Consider the following 13,639-nt stretch of genomic DNA (forward strand, 5'->3'; position numbering starts at 1 on the left):
GGAAGATGTAGACACCAGCCCCGGCCCTACCTGTAGCGGGGTCAACAGAACCATCAGTGTAGAGGACGACCCTACCTGGGGACCAGTGGGCGATCCTGGAGAGGTGGTATTTGCAGAGAATAACAGGGTTCACCTGGGATTTCGGGAGCGGTCCACCGAGGGCAATCACTTCAGGTTGAAAATCCAGCCAGGGAGAAGGAGACGAACCAACAGCAGGGGTGACAACAATATCAGGCAGGAGGTCGTGTTCCTGAAGGGCTCGGATGAGTGACCCTCGCCACTGTCTTCTAGATGGAGGTCGGTCTCGGACAGCAGGAGTCAAGTTGGTTTGGACATAGTTGCCCCGAGGATCCCGTAGAATGGAAACGGCAGTTTTTAGGTAAAACTCCTGGACACGATCCTGTAAGGGGGAAAGACCAAGTTCGGTATATAGAGAAGTAGAGCGTGTCCACTGAGGAGCCCCAAGGATGATACGAGCAGCTTTCCTCTGGATAACTTCGAGACGGTTGACAGCAGTCCGACTAATGTTGACGAGGGCAGGGGCGGCGTAGTCGACACAGGAACGGACAAAGGACTTGTACATGGTGAGAAGTACAGGGATGGTGGCACCAAGGGAACCCCTGCACATGGTAGAGAGGGGAGCGAGACGCCGAAAGCATATGTCTCGAAGATAGCGGACTTCAGGGATCTGACAACGTGTGCGAGTTACATACACACCCAGGTATTTTGTCTCATTAACCCAGTCCAAGGGCGTTCCTGATAAGAAAAGGGGTGGAGGTACAACACGACCGTGCCACATGGCTTTTGTTTTCGCAGTTGAAAGAAGGAAACCAAGTGAATCACACTCTCTGGAGACCAGATCAAGGGCTTCCTGCATGCTGAGGTAGTCAGGGGCTTGGAGGAGGACATCGTCGGCATATCCTGAGTGGATAACTTCTGTCGGCCACGGGAGAGATGCAATGGAGTGCATCAGAGTGTTAAACAAGGTGGGACTCAGGACTCCACCTTGAGGGGTGCCGAGGTTCATTTCTTGAACAGGAGACATAAAGCCTTCAACACGAACCCGGGCCTGATGTCCAGTGAGGTAAGAGGCGATCCATTGCAGAAGTCTCCCTTTAACCCCTAACCGTGCAAGTTCAGCTAAAATGAGGGCAGGCTGAGCCGTATCAAAGGCTCCCTTGATATCAAGGAAGACGGAGATGCGGTCAGTCAGATTGCAATAAAAGGAAGCAATGGAGTGTGCTGTGCTGCGATGTTGAATGAAACCATTGAGGGAGTTGTGGAAGCCGCCTATGGTGTGAAGAAGGCGATGATGGAGTATCCTCTCCATCATCTTGCAAACACAGGAGGTAAGACTAATAGGTCGATATTTCCCAGGACCTCCCGGCTTAGGGATGGGGATAATAGTGGCATTTTTCCAGTTGGACAGGAGAACCCCATGTTCATATGACACCATCTGTTTATATCTTTATGCGTCAACATCTAAAGTGTTAATGTAATGTTAAAACTCTTGTTATAATCGTCAGTTAAGCAAAATAGCAATTGCGATGGCCGGGAATCGAACCCGGGTCAACTGCTTGGAAGGCAGCTATGCTCACCACTATACCACCATCGCAGCTTGAGAACATGTACGTAATTTATAAAGAGCTGGAAACTTTCTCTACCGTCCAGTCACTGCTGACTGCTACCGAGTATAGAATATAAATATATTTCTCGTCTACAACTACTTTATACTAAAGTTACCAGCTGTTAAACATTAGAGTGAAGATCAAACGAAAATATATTGTTATTGTAAGTGTGATTATTTATTTACAAGCATGAATGTAAAACAGAGGTGGTCCCAGTACTGTTCTGAGGGACGCCGCGGGCTGTGTGGACAGAGATGCAACTTTTTGTGTTTTCTGCTGCTGCGTTGATGATGATGACTAACGATGATGGTGATAATGATGATGATGACTGGTCTTTGTGGCTTTTCAATTTATTGTATTATATCTATCATTCCATTGAGGTATTTGTTTACCTATTCTTGTTTTCTCTCTCTAAAGTTAATACTGTGTAAGTGGCCAGCAGGACCCTGTGTTTAGCTGTATGATGGGGGCAGCTCTCCCGATCAACGTGCTTGTGTATTATGCAAGAGAGTAAACAGCCGCACATCCTGAGAGTTCTACACAGAATTCTGTGATGCTGGGATCACCACCACGACCCACAGAAAGGTTGATAATTATCAATTAGAAGGCTAGATATTTGCAAATAAATGATGCGGCTTGAAGAAGTCCTTCTTCTCAGCTGAGAGCCCCTTTGTATGACAATATTTAATTTTTATGTACTAGAGACTTCTGCCAGATGGTGCTGGTAACATTGTACAGAGGTACATAGTGACAACACTAGGATCCCGTTTCCAATAATATGGAATAAACTGTTGAAAGTGAATACAGTAGATGAGGCAGCTCCGGGTCTACTGTACTGTGTTCACCATTATGGCAATACTGTAGTTTGTTGGGGATTATAACTGTGTCTGCGAGTTGTTGGTTATTGTGTATTTACTCGTTTATTTAAGGAGTTTATTAAGAGTTTTGTTTAATTTAGGATAGTTACAGCATTAACATAAAGGGAATTATTACTCTTTATGGTGCTACACTTCTCGCCAAGATCCGCTAATGGCTTCCTAAAACACCAACAAACGGGTCATAATTTTGATGGAACTTTAAGTTAAATATATCTTGCGATGGCCGGGAATCGAACCCGGGTCAACTGCTTGGAAGGCAGCTATGCTCACCACTATACCACCATCGCTGCCTGTATTATGGAGGAGTAATTTACACAAGTCATGGAAATTTCGCTGTTCACTCGAGCGCTCACACAGTTCCAGGCAGTGATGTGGTCCATCTTATTAGAAGTTCTTTACATCGAACAAAATAAATACTTTCCTAACCTTTAACTATATTCATATTAACAATTATCTTAACACTTGTAGTTATGGTAAGATAATGTTATATAATTACAATTAATAAAAGCACTTTCGTATCTTGTGTGTGTGGGGGAATGTTTAGTAGAGGAAAGTTAAGAGTCGGAGGCCAAGAGTATACAGCACTCGTCTCCTATAAGGGTCGTTGGTTCACTCGGCTGAGATGAATACCTAACGTTACAGTCGGAGAAATGAAGGCGTAGTGTCGGCCAGGCGCTCTGTCGTCTTGTATACCGAAAAAAGGTTTAGTCTGCAGTGAGCTGTATCCACACCGCCCCTCACTGGTCTACGGCACACACAGTCGTCCTGTGTCAGGAAATATTGTTTACCTTCCTGTGAACCTCCTCCTGACGTCACAAGTTTGGCCTTGCGTGAGGGTCACCAACACCCAGGACAAGAGAAGGTAACACAATACAGTGTCTCGTTTTTATTTATAGTCCAGAAAAAACTTTAACCTTCTTTAATAAGAAATTTTTAGACATAACAGTAATATTTAGATGGTTTATAAATAATTGAGTATGAGTAATTAATGTTAATATCTGCAGCGGTGACAACACAGTCCCCTGAGAGACGCCGAGTGTGGGGTGACAAGCTGGCGGCCACACGAGCTGTGATGTGGCCGAGGCCAGACTCACGAGGTTGACGACCGACAGCGTCTCTGTGTTGTTATTACACCTCATTATCCTCCCGCTCACACAACTACATTAAAGAGAATTGTTGTCTTATGTTGAAGGGTTGTTGTTATATTTCAGTGGGTTATTACCGCTAGTTATCGCTTTATTTTTTAACAGTCGTGAATTTATTATCTACATATCCACAAATTACCAACAATTATGTTCACATAATGATAAGAATTTTTAAGAATTAAAATACTGCTGCGATGGCCGGGAATCGAACCCGGGTCAACTGCTTGGAAGGCAGCTATGCTCACCACTATACCACCATCGCTACTCGAACAACTAATACGTACTTTCCAAAGTCATGGAAGCTTTCTCTGCTGTTCACGGGTGTACAAACAGCAACTTGATCCATGTTATGCGACAACTGATCAGTACTGAAGTTATAAGATAAATATTTGTCTTACCTGCAACTGTATTCATGTTGACAATTAACTTAATACTTGTTGTTATGATATGATAGATATATAATTACCTTAAAATTAATGGTAGTTTTGTAGTGTGTGTGTGTGTGTGTGTGTGTGTATAGGAATGAAGAAGCCTTTCACTTCTCCGGATTGTAACGTTAGGTGTCTATCTCAGCTGAGTGAACCAACGACTATTAGGACAGCTGAGTGAACCAACGATCATTAGACAGGAGACGAGTGCTGTATACTCCTGGCCTCTCCGCCTCTCTTAACTTTCTCTACTAAACACACACACACACACACACACACACACACACACACACACTACATCCTTGACCACCGTAGAGTCAAGACCTACCAGGTGCTGCTGCGCAGCTGACCCCCTTGGCCAATATTCGGCCATTCTTCAAGTCCCTCTCCCAGACCCATCCTCACCACCGGGATATCAACATAATCAAAAGTAAAAATTTTGCTTTGGAAAGAAGTAGGACCAGTGTTGAACAGTGATGAACAGCGTTTAAGCCAGTGAATTCAGCACTAGACAGTACCAGTGAGAGCCATGACCCACCAGTGGGATAAGCACCTCTGGGAACTGACCACCATCTTATGACCAGGAGATGCTAATCAGTCCACCATGAGAACAACAGAGGGTCGGCTTCACACCTGACTACGAGATAACACAACACCACCTGGCAGAGAGAGTGAGGTATTGTGGCACCACCCTACACCATGCGGTGTCCCCATGGCCACGTGAGGTCCTTCATCTCAACACCTACGGACGAGTTACTGCACCATGTGAACACCACACCACCCAGTGTCTCCATGACTACGTGAGGTCCTTCATATCAACACCTACTGACGAGTTACTGAACCACTTGAACACCACACCACCCAGTGTGTCCAGTACCACGTGAGGTCCTTCATGTTAACATCCACGGACAAGTTACTGCACCACGTGGCCTACGACCTCACACAGTATGGCAAGAGACCAGCCCAGGCCATCAGCTGCAAACTATAATAATTTGTATGTTCAGTCATTGTCTTTTCCTTTCAGTAATGAAAGCGTTTGTTAAACGACCCACCCACCCCATGTCTTTGTATGTAATAAGTCATTTTTGTCTAATGTATATTTTCAGCCTTCGGCTGCAGAACATTTTAATAAACCGTTAATTATTATTATTATCACACACACACGTACCATTAATTTTAGTGTAATTATATATCTTTATCTTTTCATAACAAGTACAGTATTTATCAGTACTGAAGTTATTCAGTACTGACTAGTTGTCGCATAAGATGGACTAGTTGCTGTTTGTACACCAGTGAACAGCAGAGAAAGTTTCCATGACTATAAATCTCCACAAAGACTCAAACAGCGAGATGGTGTATGGTGGAGAGCATAAATGCTTTCCAAGTAGTTTGCCAAGGCTCTCTCCGGCCATCGCAAACAAGGTACCTTTTTTTTTTTACCCTAACTACAGTGATGAGTTTTCCTGAACGTAGACCGCAGCTGTTCTTACTGTCCTCAGCAGGCAGTTGTGTTCGTAGTCCTGCAGCACTCACAGCTCTCTGAGAATACTGAGAGAGGTCTTGTTGTAGTCTTAAGTCAAAGTAACTCCCTAGCTGAGTAGTTATCTTTACGGGGTCATTATATTAAAAGTAATTATTAAATGTAAGAGAGTCCTACCTCGTCAGGGTGCTCATAGTGTAGTGGTTATCACATCAGTCTAACACACAGAAGGTCCCTGGTGAGCACACGTGTTTTAAGGATCTTAATGGAAGTAAACTTCTGATGACTTAATGGCCTGTCCGTCCTTGGTGAAATAGGCTTATTGTTTACCACTATTTGTGTACACGCTCTGCCTTCTTCTGTGTTTCCATACTCATACACTGTCTCACTTCAAAAAGGTGGTTTTCCGGCATCTTCGTGGTGTAGAATAGTATAATATGTTTCTCTTTTATTCTTAATTCGTTTTTACTCTTATTTTTCACCCCCAGGACCCCGTTATGGGTCGATGACCTGTGTCCGGGTGAGATATTCTCGTAAAAAAATTATATATATATATATATATATATATATATATATATATATATATATGCAATTAAATCACTGTAGGTGCAACGTACAAGAAAGAAGAAAACACGAAGTTCCTGCTGTGTAATTCACTTGACCATCTGACCTGACCACCAACCGTTGTGTGCTATTTAAAGATTAGTAGGTCATTACCAATACCTGACCATTGTGGACCTGGTCTCACCCTCTCTCTGTATATATACACCTTGATTTATTACTTTCTAGTCTGTACTCACCCCGAAGATGTGAATTACACGAAAGCGCTTGGGAACTTCGTGCTTTTCTTTCCTTGTGGTTATCAGTATATATATATATATATATATATATATATATATATATATATATATATATATATATATAAAAAAAGGAAAATCGAGTATTTTAGCTAGTCTTTTATTCAAGACGAAAGCCAAGGTACTCGTTGTTTCCATTTTCCTGTGATTTATCAAGATTTATCTTATCCACGTTTTCATTGTGATTTACATGAAATATATATATATATATATATATATATATATATATATATATATATATATATATATATATATATATATATATATATATATATTTCATTTATTCAATAAACACGCGGACTGAGGTGTTGATTGTGTGTGTGTATATATATATATATACTATACACTGTACATTATCTGTATACCTGCACTGTTTATAGACATTGTATTCCTGCACCATCTCTATACATTGTTTATATACCTACAATGTCCATATACAGTTTGTATACCTACACTGCCATGTACAGTTCCCTCCACTTGTGCGTTTACAGAGCCTCTCCAAGTTTTGAGCAGTGTGGCAATGCTGTGTATGTTTACATTCGACAGAAGGATTCTATCAATCTATCCATCCATCTATCTATCAATCTAGCTCTATCTATCTATCCATCTTTAAGTATTTGATAAATGGTAACTTGCATGTACAATGATTTCTAGTGGGAAACACAACGAGTTTTCATAATCCTCAGTACCGGAGTCAGGTGTGAGTGGCCGGTAGAGAAAGTTCCAATGACTTAATGAAATATTTCAAGTCACAGTATACAGCGATGGTGGTATAGTGGTGAGCATAGCTGCCTTCCAAGCAGTTGACCCGGGTTCGATTCCCGGCCATCGCAGGAACTTTTCTTTAAACTATGAACTTCAACAAGAGTGTGATCATAACATTAACACAGATGATGTTGTCTTGGAAGAGTTAACAGGAACTTAACCTTTGTAGAGAACTGTGGTGATCCTGACACCCTTAAAAGTAACTGTTCCCTTAAATATAATAATACCCTTTCTAAAGCATCACCTAATTCCGTAAATGATATTACTCCTTTAGAGGTAGATTGATAGATATAGTTAGAAAGATATTCAGTAGAATCGTTATACAGGTTCAGATTGACTCAGCCTCCACAAACAACACAGTCCCCTTCACTTGTGCGTTTACAGCGGCTCGTCATATAAACATTCCACAAATCATTGCATTGAGATATTTGTTTTAATATTGTTTTACTTTGACTTCATAGTGTTTTTTATTCTTAGTTTCCTTCTATAAATGTAAACAAACACAGCATTGCCACATTGAACAAAACATGACGACCCCTGTAAATGCACTAGTGGAGGGGGCTGCACATAGGCAGTGTAGGTATACAAACTATGTATATGGGCAATATAGGTATATAAACAATGCATATAGGTACACATATAGGTGCATATAGGTGTACCTGCATATAGGTGCAGGTACACAAGCAAAGTTTAAGAGTGCAGGTATACAGACAATGGTAAACAATAAGCCTATTTCACCAAGGACGGACAGGCCATAAAGCCATCGGAAGTTTACTTCCATTAAGATCCATAAAACACGTGTGCTCACCAGGGACCTTCTGTGTGTTAGACAGATGTTACTTTGACTTAAGACTACAAGACCTCTCTCAGTATTCTCAGAGAGCTGTGAGTGCTGCAGGACTACGAACACAACTTTGGCCGCTGCTGAGGATGGTAAGAGCAGCTGCGGTCTACACGTTCAGGAAAACTCATCACTGTACTTAAGGTAAAAAAAAAAGTACACTTTTTGCGATGGCCGGGAAGAGAGCCTTGGCAAATTACTTGGAAGGCATTCATGCTCACCACCATCGCTGCTTGAGTCTTTATGGAGAAGTTTATAGTCATGGAAGCCTTCTCTGCCGTTCACTGGTGTACAAATAGCAACTTGATCCATGTTATGCGACAACTGATCAGTACTGAAGTTATAAGATAAATATTTGTCTTACCTGCAACTGTATTCATGTTGACAATCAACTTAATACTTTTAATTAGGAAAAAATTAAATTGTGTGTGTGTGTGTGCAGGAAAGTTAAGAGTCGGAGGCCAAGAGTATACAGCACTCGTCTCCCATCCTAATGATCGTTGGTTCACTCAGCTGAGATTAACACCTAACGTTACAGTCGGAGAAGTGAAGGCGTAGTGTCGGCCAGGCGCTCTGTCGTCTTGTATACCGAATACAAGTTGAGCCTGCAGTGGGCTGTATTCACACCGCCCCTCACTGGTCTATGAAAGACACTTTTAATCGTCCTGTGTCAAGAAATATTATTTATTTGCCTACACTGTCTACTTTAATGTTGAATGTTGGTATGACGATTTCACTGAATATTTTTCTTCTCTATCTGTCTATCCTTCTATCTAGACAGCTCCCAAACAGGGAGGTACTACCACCTGGGAAGATATTGGAAGCATAATGTGTTGTCTAATGGTAGACCCTTACGTAATTGGGGAATGGGTCTCATGATTGACAAATAATATACAAGAAACATATGTGCTGCTATTTGGCATCACGAAAATTGTGACCAAGTCCCAGGTTGCTGATCTGACTTTCTGCCTCATTTACAAACAATTGCAGGGTCTCAATTGTTTCTCTTACTTGACAAAACAACATACCGGTACATACTGTATGTATAGCATTTCTCACTAATGAATTTTTTTTTCATTTTTGTATTTCTTTATAGTTCTATATTATTAGTATTATTGATATTATTATTTTATTTTACTTTTCATTATAAATTTTATTTGCTATGAATAATTATTACATTTTCACCCCCCAGGCCCCGGTGTGGGTCAGTGACCTGTGCCCAGGTGGGCGAATCCCCGTAAATAAAAAAAAATTATCTCTAAGCATTTGATAGATGGTAACTTGCGCATACAAAGTTTCTTTGGGGGAGATAAAGCCTAGCGTTTTCATATATTCTCAGTACCGGAGTCAGGTGAGTGGCCGGTAGAGAAAGTTCCAATGACTTAATGAAATACTTCACGTCACAGCATACAGCGATGGTGGTATAGTGGTGAGCATAGCTGCCTTCCAAGCAGTTGACCCGGGTTCGATTCCCGGCCATCGCAGGAACTTTTCTTTAAACTATGAACTTCAACAAGATTGTGATCATAACATTAACACAGATGATGTTGTCTTGGAAGAGTTAACAGGAACTTAACCTTTGTAGAGAACTGTGGTGACCCTGACACCCTTAAAAGTAACTGTTCCCTTAAATATAATAATACCCTTTCTAAAGCATCACCTAATTCCGTAAATGAAATTACTCCTTTAGAGGTTGAGTGATATAGTTAGAAAGATATTCAGTAGAATCGTTATACAGGTTCAGATTGACTCAGCCTCCACAAACAACACAGTCCCCTTCACTTGTGCGTTTACAGCGGCTCCTCATATAAACATTCCACAAAACATTGCATTGAGATATTTGTTTTAATATTGTTTTACTTTGACTTCATAGTGTTTTTTATTCTTAGTTTCCTTCTATAAATGTAAACAAACACAGCATTGCCACATTGAACAAAACATGACGACCCCTGTAAATGCACTAGTGGAGGGGGCTGCACATAGGCAGTGTAGGTATACAAACTATGTATATGGAGAGTATAGGTATATAAACAATATAAACATATAATATATATATATATATATATATATATATATATATATATATATATATATATATATATATATATATACAAGTAGACAGTGCCTGTTGCACCCACGACGGACAGCCCAGAAAAGCCATCGGAAGTTTACTTCCATTAAGATCCTTAAAACACGTGTGCTCACCAGGGACCTTCTGTGTGTTAGACTGATGTGATAACCACTACACTATGAGCACCCTGACGAGGTAGGACTCTCTTACGTTTAATAATTACTTTAAATATAATGACCCCCTAAAGATAACTACTCAGCTAGGGAGTTACTTTGACTTAAGACTACAACAAGACCTCTCTCAGTATTCTCAGAGAGCTGTGAGTGCTGCAGGACTACGAACACAACTTTGGCCGCTGCTGAGGACAGTAAGAACAGCTGAGGTCTACACGTTCAGGAAAACTCATTATTGACGTTAAATTAAAAATGAAAAGATACACGTTTGCGATGGCCGGGAATCGAACCCGGGTCAACTGCTTGGAAGGCAGCTATGCTCACCACTATACCACCATCGCTGTTTAATAGAGAGTTGCATTATTCTAAGTAGTGGAAACTTTCTCTGTTGTTTCCTTACATTTTAAGTTCTTATTATGATAAACATTTTACAAGATAATTCGCCTTTATTTAACTCAATTTATAATCTAACTTATCACTTGTAGTAAAGATAAGATAATGATCTCTAGAGTAGTTGAAAATATGACTTATTTTGGATCACCTGAAAATTATCACCCCTACCATATTTAAACTGATGGTTAAACAACTCTAATGATACCTTGAAGTGGTTAAATTTGTTAGGTAATGTAATGTTATATATGTTAGGTTAGGTTAACGTTAAGGAGTTAAAGCACTGGGGGCTAATCTCCCAAGTGACCCGTAATGGCCAATTTCTCATCTATGTACACAACTATTAAACAGTAGCGGTCCCAATACTGTTTTGCGGGACGCCTGAGTTGTGTTGACCGGCTGAGGTTCTCACTATAAAGACCGACACATACACAGAACCCAGGAGTTACAATACGACAATTAAGGTGTTCCAGGGCCTTACTGGGGGGATATTTTTAGTCAATTTATCTCTCTCCTCGTGAACGGCTTATCAAATGTTGGGTGGTAGAAATGATGGTTTAAATAAGCGGGATATTTTACGCGACGTGGCTGTAAATTCTCACTGAAAGATCGTGTTTAACCTCACTTTCTTTCTACCTCTTCCCCCTCTCTCCTACCCTCTCCTCCTCCCTCCCCCCTCCCGTACCTCCTCTCCTCTCCCCTTTCCTTCTAACTTTCTCCTCCCTCCCCACTGGAAATTCCAACTTCTGTAATACAAAACTAAGCTATAATGTTTATATTTTGTAAACGTAAAATAACCATTACAATATTTTGTCCTTTGTTACAAGTGCTTAACAACAATTCATTAACTCTTGTAAACAATATAATAACAAAATGTAGGTTAGGTTAGGTGACCCGGACACTGGCCCCAGCACGATGTCGTTGGTACAGTCATTTACGATAATTGATGGTTATTTAAGTCGACAAGGACAGGCGGGAAATCCAGTGAGTCCGTCGGACGCAAAATTCTGAGAAATTTACTCACCTGACAGAACAACTTTGCAATGTTGAGATAAAAACTTAGGTGTAAGCTTCATTAATACGTTCAGTCATATAATGTTTCTCGTGTTAATTCGTTATATAAATGAGCACAAAAAGGATTAGCTTAGTTATAAATAAGACATATTATATAACATCAGGTCATGGCCAACCAGTGATCACGTTCCAGCAACTCTGCCATCAACACTTATCACATGTTCCAAGTAATGTTTGTTTACACTCTTTGTTCGGATGAGTGACGTGGCTAAAACTTTAACTTAATTTTCCTAACACAAATATACTTGCTGACTGTATTATTTACTCAAGAATATAATACAATGTAGAAGAGTAATACATATGTTTAGTTTTTATTCTCAAGTATACGAACACTTGACCATACATAAATTTCCACGTTGAAATTCATAATACGAAAATGCGAACAGGTTCTTCGGCGTGAGCGAGATGTTGGCTAAGATATAATACTGGGTCAGGAAAATAATTTGGTGTGAGTGTTGGAGGTAAAGTGACTTGTGTGGCCGGCACCTGTACTGACCTCCTCACCTGGCTCCATCTGTACTGCCCTCCTCACCTGGCTCCACCTGTACTGACCTCCTCACCTGGCTCCACCTGTACTGTCCAGCTCACCTGGCTCCACCTGTACTGACCTCCTCACCTGGCTCCACCTGTACTGCCCTCCTCACCTAGCTCCACCTGTACTGACCTCCCCACCTGGCCCTTCCACCTGTACTGACTCCTCCCCACCTTGGCTCCATCTGTACCTCATTGTCCCTCCCCACCTGGCTCCACCTGTACCACCTGCCCACCTATTCCACCTGTACTGTCCTCCTCACCTGGCTCCACCTTGCACTGCTGACCTCCCACCTGGCCCCACCTGTACTGTCCTCCCCACCTGGCTCCACCTGTACCTGACCTCCTCACCTGGCTCCACCTTGCACTGTCCCTCCTCACCTGGCTCCACCTGTACTGTCCTGCTCACCTGGCTCCACCTGCACTGTCCCTCCCCACCCAGCTCCACCCACTGTCCCTCCCCCACCTGGCCCCATCTGGTGGCACTGTCCTGCTCACCTGGCTCCACCTTGTACTGACCTCCCCACCTGGCTCCACCTGTACTGGGTCCTCCCCACCCAGCTCCACCTGCACTGTCCTCCCCACCTGGCTCCACCTGTACTGTCCTGCCTCACCTAGGCCCACCTGTACTGACCTCCCTCACCTGGCTCCACCTGGTACTGTCCCCCTCCCCACCTGGCTCCACCTGTACTGTCCTCCCCCACCTGGCTCCACCTGTACTGTCCTGCCTCACCCAGCTCCACCTCTGTACTGACCTCCCTCACCTGGCTCCACCTGCACTGTCCTCACCTGGCTCCACTCTGTACACTGTCCCTCCCCACCTGGCTCCACCTGTACCTGACCTCCCCACCTAGGCCCACCCAGCCTGGACTCCCCACCCTGGCTCCACCCAGCCTGTCCTCCCCACCTGGCTCCACCTGCAATTGTCCTCCCCACTGGCCCCACCTGCACTGGTCCTGCCCTCACCTAGGCTCCACCTGTACTGACCTCCTCACCTGGGCTCCACCTGTACTGACCCTCCCCCACCTGGCTCCACCTGCACTGTCCTCCCCACCTGGCCTCCCCATCTGCACTGTCCTGCTCACCCAGCTCCACCTGCAGGTACTGACCTCCCCACCCAGCTCCACCTTGCACTGTCCTCCCCACCTGGCCCACCTGTACCTGTCCTCCCCACCTGGGTCCCCCATCTGTACTGTCCTGCTCACCTAGCTCCACCTGGGTACTGACCTCCCCACCTAGCTCCACCTGTACTGTCCTCCCCACCTAGCTCCACCTGGGTACTGTCCCTCCCTCACCTGCCCCACCTGAACCTCCCCACCTGGCCCCATCTGTACTGGGTCCTGCCCACCTAGCCCACCTGTACTGCCCCTCCTCACCT

At 43.1% G+C, this 13,639-nt stretch overlaps 6 non-coding genes across 6 annotated transcripts; 2 read left to right on the forward strand and 4 right to left on the reverse strand.

Moving 5' to 3' along the window:
* Positions 1-1,543: 1,543 nt before the first annotated feature.
* Positions 1,544-1,615, reverse strand: Trnag-ucc. The gene has a single exon. It is a non-coding gene; the product is annotated as a tRNA-Gly (tRNA).
* Positions 1,616-2,721: 1,106 nt separating this feature from the next.
* Trnag-ucc lies at positions 2,722-2,793 on the reverse strand. The gene has a single exon. It is a non-coding gene; the product is annotated as a tRNA-Gly (tRNA).
* Positions 2,794-3,841: 1,048 nt separating this feature from the next.
* Positions 3,842-3,913, reverse strand: Trnag-ucc. Its single transcript has one exon. It is a non-coding gene; the product is annotated as a tRNA-Gly (tRNA).
* Positions 3,914-7,177: 3,264 nt separating this feature from the next.
* On the forward strand, positions 7,178-7,249 carry Trnag-ucc. Its single transcript has one exon. It is a non-coding gene; the product is annotated as a tRNA-Gly (tRNA).
* Positions 7,250-9,434: 2,185 nt separating this feature from the next.
* On the forward strand, positions 9,435-9,506 carry Trnag-ucc. The gene has a single exon. It is a non-coding gene; the product is annotated as a tRNA-Gly (tRNA).
* A 1,029-nt stretch (positions 9,507-10,535) lies between these two features.
* On the reverse strand, positions 10,536-10,607 carry Trnag-ucc. The gene has a single exon. It is a non-coding gene; the product is annotated as a tRNA-Gly (tRNA).
* Positions 10,608-13,639: the final 3,032 nt, after the last annotated feature.

The sequence above is a fragment of the Homarus americanus genome, unplaced genomic scaffold (genome assembly GCF_018991925.1).
Source record: "Homarus americanus isolate GMGI-L3 unplaced genomic scaffold, GMGI_Hamer_2.0 scaffold36188, whole genome shotgun sequence".
NCBI lineage: Eukaryota > Metazoa > Arthropoda > Malacostraca > Decapoda > Nephropidae > Homarus > Homarus americanus.